The following is a 13,424-nucleotide window of genomic DNA, read 5'->3' as shown; positions in this document are numbered from 1 at the left end:
ATATGTGTGCATATGTGTTGATTTGTGTTGTGGTTTATTATGTGTGTATGTGTATGTGTATGTGTGTGTATATGTGTGTGTGCGTGTGTGTGTGTTATGTGTGTTGTGTGTGTGATATGTGTATGGTTGTATATATGTGTGTATGTGTGGTGTATGTGTGTGTGTATTGTATGTGTGTGCGTGTGTGTATGTGTATATATGTGTTGTTATATGTGTGTGTATGTGTTATGTGTGTGTGTTATATGTGTGTGTTGTGTGTTATGTGTGTGTGTGTGTGTGTATATGTGGTGTGTGTATGTGTTATATGTTATATGTGTGTGTATGTGTGTGTATGTGTGTGTGTGTGTGTTGTGTGTGTGTGTGTAGTTATATGTGTGTGTGTATGTGTTATATGTGTGTATGTGTGTTATGTGTGTGCGTGTATGTGTTATATGTGTTATGTGTGTGTATATGTGTGTGTGTGTATGTGTGTTATGTGTGTGTGTGCTCGTGTATGTGTTATATGTGTGTATGTGTGTTATGTGTGTGTTATGTGTGTGTGTTTGTGTATGTGTTATATGTGTGTAATGTGTGTATGTGTGTTATGTGTGTGTGTGCTCGTGTATGTGTTATATGTGTGTGTGTGTGTTATGTGTGTGTGTCCTCGTGTATGTGTTATATGTGTGCGTGCTCGTGTATGTGTTATATGTGTGTATGTGTGTGATCTTTGAATTATTTTTATTCTTAATTTTAGTTGCTGAAATTTTAAGTATGTTTTTTCAGTGTTTTTCAAATTCTAAATAAATAAAAAATTCACCTTTTAAATATTCAGCACAGATATCTTCAAGCTCTCATTTTCAACACTCAAAATTCAAAGTTGAAATTTTACGGTGGAAAAATTTCACAGCAAAGATCCAAGACGCCGTGGCAGAATCAGTCGATCCTGTGTGAGCGAGGAGGACAGAGGCTGCTTCCTATTGGCTGCTCTCATCTGTAGGCGGGGCTTACACTTTGGAAATCAAAGAGATAAAGTTTTGATGAGACTAATTCTGACCAATCAGATCACTTCTCTACACTATTTCCTACTTGTTATTATTCCTGCATTTGATTATCCTTTCAAATTGGTTTTCCGAGAAAGTTGCCTAGTGACACACGTGACACGCCCCTTTTCCTCAGGCAGCGCGACTCGGACCTCCACTGAAAAAGTCGACAGCAAGGATTCCGTGTAAATATGAAGTGTGTTAGTTGTGTTTGGACACTTTGGTGGTTTAAATGACAGTTTCAGTGTGTCATGATCATAATCCACGTTGTCCGAAACAAACTAATACGCTTCAAGATCGGACGAGACGTGAAATCCGAGATCCAAATGGGAGTCGGAGGATAATCGAACACAAGGTACGTTAGATCGGATCACTTTGGATCGATTGCTTCTGCCTTGGCATCTTGGATCTTTCCTGCAAATTTTTTTCACTGCAGATTTTACACTCTGAATTTTGACTTTGAAAATTGAAAATTCAGTACAAATACATTTCGATAGCAAATTACAAAGTATTTATATTGCAACAACCCCAAGGAAAAAAAAAAAAAAAAATAATAATAATAATAATAATAATAATGATAGTAATAGTAATAATAAAAGCTAAAGTTCAAAACAAATATATTATATAATATTATATATTAATATATATATAATAAATAATAACAAATGAAAAAACAACAGATAATCCAAAAACAGATCAATACACAGTGACAGATTAAAAAAAAGAGACATACACAAAATGATTTTTCAAATTTTGTGGTTGAACCTGCAAGTGTAAACCTCATCTTCTCAATGTGTAAAGTATGAAATTCAACGTCATTTAAAATTCAAAATCTGATCTTCCATATCCTTCTAGTTGCTGCTCTCAGTGAAAGTTTGGACAGTCCTGCTTTATACATTAGTATAAAGTTAGGACTCTTCAGATGTGTTCTCCTCCAGATGAGCTGCATGAAGCTCTAATAAAACAGAGGAGCATATGTGTATCTTATCTGAGACGATACGAATCATCAACACAAAAAGAGTTAACAGGAAGTACCATGTGGAGAACTACAGTCATTCAGAAGCAGACATTTGAAAGAGTTATTAAACTGACATGTGCCAGCTCTACACAGGGAAAGGGCTGTTAGATCCTCTGCAGAACATTCATCTGAGCCACACAAAAACAAACTGCTCAAATCACACAATCCAGTAATCCTGAAGTCCGTCCTTTGTACACGCTGCACTTCTTCCATCCAGCCATCTTCTTCAGCTTTATCCAGCTCCTGGAGGTCGTGGAAACACTGGTTAGATGGACAGATTTCTGAATCTTGTCTTGGTTTGGTGTCTTTGTCTCAAACATCTTGCAGAGTTTTAAGGATGTTTTGAGGAATGAAAGAGCTAACCTCACATCGTCCATATGGAACTGTGGATGGATCTTTATCATTCACTGCACTTTTTGTCACTTTCTGAGCAGTCTTGTTTCCTACTGTCTTCTGGAATCCACACATCTGGACGTGGACACCTAAACGCTTCAGATTTAACAACATGTATGAGCTGATCTCCGACTGTTGAACCAAACCAGAGCGTTTGTAAAGCAGCCAGAGTCTGGACAGAGCTCACACAGCGGCTGCTCTTCTTCTTCATGACATAGTTTGCTCAAATTGTGGACCCGTCAGAAAAGATCTAAATAGTTATTGTTTTTCTGTCTGGGTGTTACAACCCAGCTCGTTTGGGTTAGGGAAGTAACAAAATTAAAAACCAAGATGTAAAATAGAATAAATTAAATAATGTTTAATTAACTGGCAGGTAAAAGGTAAATTAACAAAAGACTAAAAATATACAGAAAATAACCTAAACTAAGAAACAGAACAACAGAATAAACAGAGTTTTGTGCCACAAAAGGGCTCACGCAGGCTTACACAAAAAAAACTAAACCAAAACACAAGTTCCCCAAATTAAACCACATAAGCCACAAACAGAATCGAGTGACCAAATCAAAAAAGGCACAAAACAGAATTAAACTAAACACACAAACAAACACAAAATGGCAGACTGGCCACCAAGGCCAGCAGCCCTGAACAGGTGCTGGTAATCTCCTTAACTAGGGGGTGGTGGCTGCAGGTGACGTGGGCGTCGTCCTGCCCCACCAATCACGGACCAGGGCTCCTGCAGCAGGAATCAGGAGAACTTGGCAAAAATCACACAAACAATTTGGAACTAAGGCCTGGGGCCGTAACACTGGGATCCAGGCTACACTTCTTCAGTCTGGTCACTGGTGAATTTCCCTGTTTCTGAATAGCTGTGACTGACAGGTGCATTAGCCAATCACGGACACCCATGGTCCATTTGGATTGGAAAGATAAAGAAAATAAATATCACAGGAGCGAGGAAAAACATGGTGGATTTTTGCAGAATGAGAGCAGCACTAAACTCTTAATCTGAGGTGAGAGAAAAGTGATTTTGTAAATCATAGATGACCAGTGAGCTGCTTCATTTTCCATGTGCCACTGTAACAAATCTGACTGGACGGTCATGTTTGCTCTTTCTGTCACTTTCTGAGCAGTCTTGTTTCCTTCTGTCCATCTCCCTCATGAGATGGAATCCACACATCTGGACGTGGACACCTAAAAGCTTCAGATTTAACTATATGCATGAGCAGATCTCCGACTGTTGAACCAAACCAGAGAGTTTGTAACAGTCTGGACAGAGCTCACACAGCGGCTGCTCTTCTTCTTCATGACATAGTTTGGTCACATTGTGGATCCGTCAGTAAAGATCTAAATAGTTATTGTTTTTTGTCTGGGATCTAGGCTACACTTCTTCAGTCTGGTCACTGGTGAATTTCCCTGTTTCTGAATGGCTGTGACTGACAGGTGCATTAGCCAATCACGGACACCCATGGTCCATTTGGATTGGAAAAATAAGGAAAATGAAAGCAGCTCAGAGCGATTGTGGCCCTTGACCCCCCACCCACTCAACCGCCGGAGACTCGCGACCGCCCCAGCATGTCTTTCTCTCTTCCCGACAGCTGCCCAGACTGACAGCTCGTCCAGCAGAAATATTACATAGTGTACCTTTAAATGCTTTTTAGGAGTCTTTGCGCCCCCTGCTGGCCAACCATGAAAAATGCTCCATGTCAGGAATATATTGTTTTAATTTAATTATGCATAGAATTTAATCCCTTAATTTAGTACTAATCCGATAATGTCATGTCTATGCTAGGGGGCGCTATAGAATTCACTTTTATTAGATTTCATATTCCATTACATTCAGGCCTGGATCACATAATTGTGATTTGAATTTGAGCTCTCGAGGACAATGTCTTTGGCCGTGAGAGGACACCAAAGAAACAGAAAATAAAGGTGTTTTTCACCGGCGTGCTACGGGAGGACTTTTTTGTGAGTTTATGTCTGTAGATTTGACATGTCAAATCTGAGCTCATTTGGACCAAACCCCGGGGACTTGAATCTTTTTGCACACACCCAAGTCAAAACGACAGCGAATTTTTGATCCAACATGGCCCACTTCCTGTTCGTCATAGGGCTGCACAATGATTGCCTTTTTTGCTTGTCTCCTTGAGTTCTATCACTGTTCCAAATTTCATGAGCCTACGCCAAAATATGCGTCTCAGCCTCCCATTTATTTTAAAATGTGCATTTTCAAGGGGGTGCTGTTGAGTGGGGGGGCTTTGGGCATTGTCACAATGCCCATTTTATCAAAATTTTTACCGGACCGGTCGATCTGATACCCAATTTGGGGACTTTTCGTCGACGTTTAGGCCCTCAAAATTGAGATTGTTTGCAAGGAAAAAAAAAAATAAGAAGAAACCGAGGAAGAACAATTGCCCTCGCCAGTTACTACATTACTGGCGAGCGCAAACAAATGTCACAGGAAACAGAAAAACATGGTGGATTTTTGCAGAATGAGCGAAGCATTAAACTCTTAATCTGAGGTGAGAGAAAAGTGATTTTGTAAATCATAGATGACCAGTGAGCTCCTTCATTTTCCATGTGCCACTGTAACAAATCTGACTGGACGTCATGTTTGACTCTAGCAAGTTGCTATGGTTATTTTCCACTATAACTCACATAATACTTTCTCTTAATCCACTCTCTCCTCTCCCACGCATTAATTCAACAGACTCCTATTACCCTGTTTCATTATCCTTCCCTATAAAGTTGCCTAACGACACACTTGACACGCCCCTTTTCCTGCAAGGGCGCGACTCGGATCTCAGGGGTGGAAAAAGTCGACAGAGCAAGGATTCCTTACGCCCACTGTGACGTGTAAATCTGAACTGTTTCATTCATCTGTGTTTGGACACTTTGGTGGTTTAAATGACAGTTTCAGTCACTTGTATCACTGCAGTACTTTACTACATCTGTTTAACTGCAGTACTTTACCACATCTGTATAACTGCAGTACTTTACCACATCTGTATAACTGCAGTACTTTACCGTGTTTGTATCACTGCAGTACTTTACTACGTCTGTATCACTGCAGTACTTTACTGCATCTGTATCACTGCAGTACTTTACTACGTCTGTATCACTGCAGTACTTTACGGCGTCTGTATCACTGCAGTACTTTACCACATCTGTATAACTGCAGTACTTTACCGTGTTTGTATCACTGCAGTACTTTACCGTCTTCATATCACTGCAGTACTTCACCACATCTGTATAACTGCAGTACTTTACCATGTTCATATCACTGCAATACTTTACCGCATCTCTATCACTGCAGTACTTTACTGCGTCTGTATCACTGCAGTACTTTACCGCATCTGTATCATTGCAGTACTTTACCATGTTCATATCACTGCAGTACTTTACTACATCTGTATCACTGTAGTACTTTACAGCATTTGTATCACTGCAGTACTTTACCGTGTTCATATCACTGCAGTACTTTACCACGTCTGTATCACTGTAGTACTTTACAGCATCTGTATCACTGTAGTACTTTACCATGTTCATATCATTGCAGTACTTTACCGTGTTCATATCACTGCAGTACTTTTCTATGTCTGTGTCACTGCAGTACTTTACATCATCTGTATCACTGCAGTACTTTACCGCGTCTGTATCACTGCAGTACTTTACCGTGTTTGTATCACTGCAGTACTTTACAGCGTCTGTATCACTGCAGTACTTTACAGCGTCTGTATCACTGCAGTACTTTACAGCGTCTGTATCACTGCAGTACTTTACAGCGTCTGTATCACTGCAGTACTTTATAGCTTCTGTATCACTGCAGTACTTTACCGTGTTTGTATCACTGCAGTACTTTACAGCGTCTGTATCACTGCAGTACTTTACAGCGTCTGTATCACTGCAGTACTTTACAGCGTTTGTTTCACTGCAGTACTTTACAGCATCTGTATCACTGCAGTACTTTACCGTGTTTGTATCACTGCAGTACTTTACCACGTCTGTATCACTGTAGTACTTTACCACGTCTGTATCACTGCAGTACTTTACTGTGTTCATATCACTGCAGTACTTTACCGTGTTCATATCACTGCAGTACTTTACCACATTTGTATCACTGTAGTACTTTACTGTGTTCATATCACTGCAGTACTTTACTGTGTTCATATCACTGCAGTACTTTACTGTTCATATCACTGCAGTACTTTACCGTGTTTGTATCACTGCAGTACTTTACATCATCTGTATCACTGCAGTACTTTACCGCGTCTGTATCACTGCAGTACTTTACAGCGTCTGTATCACTGCAGTACTTTACCGTGTTTGTATCACTGCAGTACTTTACAGCGTCTGTATCACTGCAGTACTTTACAGCGTCTGTATCACTGCAGTACTTTACAGCGTTTGTATCACTGCAGTACTTTACAGCGTCTGTATCACTGCAGTACTTTATAGCTTCTGTATCACTGCAGTACTTTACCGTGTTTGTATCACTGCAGTACTTTACAGCGTCTGTATCACTGCAGTACTTTACAGCGTCTGTATCACTGCAGTACTTTACAGCGTTTGTTTCACTGCAGTACTTTACAGCATCTGTATCACTGCAGTACTTTACCGTGTTTGTATCACTGCAGTACTTTACCACGTCTGTATCACTGTAGTACTTTACCACGTCTGTATCACTGCAGTACTTTACTGTGTTCATATCACTGCAGTACTTTACCGTGTTCATATCACTGCAGTACTTTACCACATTTGTATCACTGTAGTACTTTACTGTGTTCATATCACTGCAGTACTTTACTGTGTTCATATCACTGCAGTACTTTACCGTGTTCATATCACTGCAGTACTTTACCGTGTTTGTATCACTGCAGTACTTTACAGCGTCTGTATCACTGCAGTACTTTACCGTGTTTGTATCACTGCCTGTGGGTTTGGTAGTGGGTGTGGTGGTGAGGCCACTATTGAACAAATACTTGATTTAACTGGTGTTCATGTCCCTAAGGTTGTAAATCAAGAAAAATCATAACATAAAATAAAGTGCAAATTTCAAAAATTAAATTCATTCAAGTGTCAGAGTTGATAAGATGTGGGAAAAGTCATAATCATAATCCATGTAGTCCCACACACCAAACAGAATAATACGCTTCAAGCTCGGACATGACGCCAAGTGTGATGTATCCATCTGTACAGGAAAGTACATCAACAATGCTTCAAGTCCCAGAACAACAGTGTGTTTAAAATACATCTGTAAGCACAAAAAAAAAAAAAAAAAAAAAAAAAAACTCAATCAAAACACAGAAATCTAAAGAAAAGTCAAAGAACTTCAAAAGTTCCCCGTCCACATGGTCCATAGCCTCACCCAAAGCTTTTAAAAATGGCCGACGTTGGACACGCCCCCTCTTTGTCTCCAGACCGTGTGGTGGAGCAGGTGAGTGTGAGTGTGACTGTGAGTGTGTGTGTGAGTGTGTGTGTGTGTGTGTGTGTGCGTGAGTGTGTGTGTGTGAGTGTGAGTGTGAATGTGGGAATGAATCTGGACTGAAACTGTGTTAAAAAATAACAGAATATTTAAAAGAACAATTCACTTGTGTCATAATGAACTGAAGTAAAACAGAACCGGCGCTGTGAGTGTGGAGCTGTGTACTTCTAAACTCTCTTAAAATAAAGCTTGATTCATTTCTTCACATTTTTCAGAAAACAATGTTCCAATGAAAACTATCCAACATGAACTTCTGTTTTCAGAGAAAAGCTCCACACTCACCGATGACAAATGATCCACTCCTTTTTTGAGGAAATGAAAACTGTCATTTGTGAGACACAAAACCACAACACGACGTCACAATGAGACGGTGGTTTTTAATCCTGGAAGTGACGGGGGACATTGGCCGTACCGTCTATAACGCATGACAATAGATATTTTGCATAGCACCAGAAAAGGAAGTGAATAACTGTTTGAATCAAGTCATAATTCTTGTAGGACCATGTGACAGGTAGCAGGTCATGTCCAAGTCCCAGTCACGTTGTGTGCTTCCATTGAGTACAAGAGAGCTGTAAAGGTACGCTTAAAAATTGTATTTATTGTACAAATATAAGTGCAGCAGTGCTCATTAAAATCTTTACACAGAGACACACACTCCTGAGCTCCACCTAGAATATCTCTGAGCACGTGTGACCGAAAGTACACTTTGTGTCAATAAATAAACACAGGAAATGACCAAGGCCACAGGTAGATCTGTAAATAAAAGGACAGAGATGTGACTTGAAATATGTAATTAAAATCTTATCAAAAGACTAAAAGGAACAAGTGAAAATTTAAAATATTTTTTTCTACAAAAGAGCCAAATGGCCAAAATTAATAAAATACTAAAATATGAATAAAAGCATGCAGTCCCTGAACGGAGCAACTGTCCTGAAACAGAAATAAATGTTACAAATAAATCAAACAAGGATGACTTGAGAAGGGGCAGCCCCCAGAACAAAAGCGGAAAGTGCTACCAAAATAACTTGCAAAGTTCAAACCCTCCCAAGTATGGGATGATGCAGGAACTTAAACCAACTAAAGTTAAAAGTCCTAACACATTTATTTAAAGGTGCAGTAGAGCTAAAATATGATATAACTTTAGAATGAACCAAAAAGAACCCAAAAAACTTAAAATGATTAAAACCTGATTTAAAAACTACCTTAAACTCTCCAGTACTTGAGGGAAAAGAACTGCCACAGGTTGTAGTTTAGCTGTAAAACAATAGTTAAGAACCATTAAAACCAGTTTAAAAGAGCTAAAATAACTAAAAAGATCTTACCTGACACCAGCAGAAGTCGGGACTGAGGCTTTGCTGCTCGGCCTATTTAAGCCCGATCTCCACTGCCACAGCAAGTTGGTGTCAGGTAAATCTAAAAAGTAAGCCCGCCCCCTGCTGTCCGCCACATGCGCCTGCACTCACACATACACAATTGACTGTGACACACTGGCCCCTGAATTGTCTCACAAAACAATTCACAACATATAATAGATACACTTGTCCAGTAAACATGATGCACAAGTGATTCATTTTCAATAGTTGGTTAAGAAGATAAACACAAATCCAAAGCAACTGATCAGAAGTTAAACAGGTGCTATCCATGGTCCTGAAGTGTCCTGCCCTTTAGACAGTTCAGAGGTGTTATTTCCATATGTACATGCAAATTGTTTAAATTGTTCTTGTCATGGTTATCTCATGTTAGCCTGGATGAAGATGTCACATAGGCGACGTTCAAACTGCAGCCTCAAGTGACCCAAATCCAATTTTTTGGCTTCTATGTGACCTGTATCTGATCTTTTAATGACATCATGAACGACACAGATCCGATTTTTTCAAATGCGACCCAGGACACTTGGATATGTGCTCCTAAAACTGATACATATCTGATCTTTTGACATGTGACTTCAGTCTGAACGGCCAAAGTGCATTCATCCACCTACACGTTATCAACAAGACACAAACGTCACTATTCTGCGCTGAAGTAGGTGAAAATTGTTAATGAACTCTGTGTCACTGAAGTGAAGCACATCACCACTCACCACTCTTGGCTCCGTCTCCACATCCACACGTTCCTTTCAATGGATGTTGCTGCCGCTGCCCCACAAAACACCACGACCAAAAACCTCGTCCTTCTCCTTCTCAATCTCCTCCTTAAAACAAGTAAGTTGTTAATGTTCTGGCTCCGGTACGAGAGGAACTTTAAAATCTCCAGGTGCTCAATGCTGCATCCATGTTTGGACAACTTCCGTAAACAGCGGTTGACGTCGTCGTGTCTCCAGTGCACATGTGGGACACTTTTGGGCCGTTTAAAGTTCACACTGGAGATCACATACAAGTCACATTTAACTGGAAATGTGAACGACCTCGCAAAAAAACTCGGATTGCACAAAAAATCAGAATTGAGCATTAAGCCCTGCAGTCTGAACGTAGCCATAGAGGACAGAAGACAGAGCAGTGACCTCTAATCCAGAAATAACATTACCGTATTTTGCGCATTTTGGGAGCTCTGGATTATAAAGCGCACTTGAACTTCTTGGGTTCTTTTTAAAGACAATACAGTAAAGTGTTTTTACCTTGTTGACATGTTTTGGCTGCTCCTGCAAACCATCTTCAAAACTGTCCCCGGTGTTGGTGGTGACGTGTCGTATATCAGCAGTTGTTACTTCCTGTAGGCGTGGTCAGACCTGATGGACCTGGCGTTTCGCTCAGAGTGACCACGCCTCCTGTCGCCCGGTGTCTCTGGAGGAGGGTGTCCCAGGTGTGTGAAAGGAGGAACGCGCCGTCATCACGGTTAATGCTGTCTGTGCCTCGTTTCCTGATTTCACTGTCCTCCCTGATCCATCCTTTGAACTTGTTATTTTCTGATCCAATGACCTGAGCCCCGTCCCAATTCAGAATGTGGTTGTGGTTTAGAGTGTCTGATACGGTGGATTTTAGGTTTTCCTGTTCTGCTTTGTCTTTTTGTGTTTTGGTGAGTCTCCCTGATGTTTCCTTTTCGCAGTCCTTTCGGTGTTCCTTTTTTTGGATGTGAACGGGAGGCGTGGTCAGTCTGAGTGATCTGCCAAGTCCATCAGGTCTGACCACGCCTACAGGAAGTAACAACTGCTGATATACGACATGTCACCACCAAGACCGGTGACAGTTCTGAAGATGGTTTACAGCAGCAGCCGAAACATGTCAACAAGGTAAATACACTTTACTGCATTGTCTTTAAAAAGAACCCAAGAAGTTCAAGTATATAAGAAGACAAAATGAACATCATTGGCTTTACAAGGTGCACTGTCATTGAATGGTCTATTTTCGAACTTTTTTCACATATAAACCACACCGGATTATAAGGCGCATTAAACAAAACACAACAGTTAGATAAGTCAGTCAAACTTTATTTAACGCGTTCACAATAACTCTCAACTTTGTTCAATTGTAACGTGTAAAAAACATCCTGTCAGAGACGTTAAATTGTTCGTGTATTCACAATAAGTCATAATAGTTGAAACAGTTGGGTGATTCCGGCGTCCACACGTCCACATCCCTCTGTCATTCTCCGAGTCAGTGTGGTTACTGTTCCCTGGAGTTCAGTTCAGTGATGATTCTGGTCTTGGTGAAAGCTCGGGCCACAGTTGATACTGATCTTTAGCCCGGGCGTCCTCGATCCATTGGCAGATCAGTGGCTCGGCGCTGTCTCTCTGTCTTGGTGAATGTGTGTTTTCCTTCTCTCATCCACTGCTCCCACACAGCTCACACTTTCACTTTATAACAGCCTTGAGTTTAAAGTGGGCGTTGTGAGCGAGTCTCTTGACAGGTGCATTTTGATATTAAAAGGAATCACAGTCTGTATTACTCCTGATGCTCCTGACTACAGGAGCCGTAATGCTGCAAGTGGAGCGGCTTTGTAATTTACTAAAGTCGTACTAAGACACAAATAAATTCATATATAAGACGTTCTGGATTATAAGGTGCGCAGTTGTTTTTTGATGAAATTAAAGGCTTTTAAGTGCGACCTATAGTGCAGAAAATACGGTACTATCCACATACTTGTCCTGGGACATGGTCTCAGTAGGAAGGTCTTCCCTTTGACTTCCAAGTCCCCCATGAGACCGTGTACTGCCAGAGTCTATAAATGCATTTGTTTTTACCATCTTGCCGTTTTTGGACCTTACTTGCACAGATACAGTGGGTAACAGAGACCTGGTTCCCGACCCGTGTATGGCCACATGTTTTTGGAGACACATCCTGATCTTCACCTGTTGGATGCTGTGTGCTCTCTGACGCATCCCATCCTTTGGAGTGATCATGAAGGTTTGTGGGATGCTTCTGCCTGCACAGATCAGGAAAGACTGTTGTGATATGTTTTTTTACTTCTCTTCAAGACATTAAAACATTCAAACTTTCTTTAATGAAACTGTAGAGGATCCAGGGATGGTGCCACCAGGGCTCTGAGCTGTGCCAGAACAAGTCTCTCAAACACTTTCATGACATGAGATGTCAAAGAAACTGGTCTGAAGTCATTGAGTCCAGATGGAATAGGCTTCTTGAGCACTGGCACAATGCAGGAGGTCTTCTATACCACCGAGGTCTTTTCAAGCTTCAGACTCAGTGTGAAGAGAGAGTGCTGGATCGCAGTGAGCTGTGCAGCACATGTCCTTCGCACGTGAGGGTTGACTTGGTCTGGTCCAGGATACTTGCTTGGATGAACTTTCTCCAGCTGTTTTCTCACCTGAGCATGTGACAAAAACACCAGGCTGAGTTCCTCTGTGTGGATGAGGGCAGCTGTAGGGGCAGAAGGGATGGGCTCATGATTGGCCGTCTGTGGTGAGGTGTGGACTGGGTATCTGGGAGGTGAAGAGGTTTACAACATTTAACAACGTTTAAAATGCAAATGAGATATGACCTGTCTGGGCTATTGCACTGCTGTTTTGTTTTGGTGTTGAAGCCTGTGATGGTCTTCATCCCCTTCCACATGTTTCTGGTGTTGTTTTGCTGGACTTTTGCCTCCAGCCTCTTCCTGTACTCTTCTTGACTCTGCCTTAGCTGGACCTTCAGCTGTAGCTGTACCCTCTTCACCTTGTCTTTGTCACCAGAGTTGAAGGCCCACTTCTTCTTATTGAGTAGATCCTTCATCTGGCTAGTGATCCAGAGCTTATTGTTGGGGTAACAGTGGACAGTGTGTGTGGGGATGACCATATCCTCACAGAAGTTGATGTACTTTGTTATACAGTCCGCCATGCTGTTGATGTTGTCCCCATAAGGCTGGCAGTCCTGGAGGGCATGGGTGGCTTTCCACTTCCTTACAGTCCTATTGGTGATAAGGTGCCTCTTCACTGCAGGTACATAGTGTGGTGTTAACAGGACAAGACTGTGGTCTAATCTGCATGTCGTCCTCCTTAGTTCCACAAGAATGTCAGACTTAGCTCTAAACAGCACTGGGGACTTGGACTGTGAAAGGAGGAGCTCTGTGGAGTACACAATAG

At 41.2% G+C, this 13,424-nt stretch overlaps 1 protein-coding gene across 1 annotated transcript in view; it reads left to right on the top strand.

Annotated features, from left to right (window-relative positions):
* Window positions 1–13,424, top strand: part of slc7a11 (solute carrier family 7 member 11) — a 51,169-nt gene that overhangs the window by 6,022 nt on the left and 31,723 nt on the right. The gene's annotated exons all lie outside the window — the stretch shown is intronic.

The sequence above is a fragment of the Boleophthalmus pectinirostris genome, unplaced genomic scaffold, assembly GCF_026225935.1.
Source record: "Boleophthalmus pectinirostris isolate CB_2022bp ecotype Guang Dong unplaced genomic scaffold, ASM2622593v1 HiC_scaffold_23, whole genome shotgun sequence".
NCBI lineage: Eukaryota > Metazoa > Chordata > Actinopteri > Gobiiformes > Gobiidae > Boleophthalmus > Boleophthalmus pectinirostris.
This window is presented reverse-complemented; position numbering and strand designations above follow the sequence as displayed.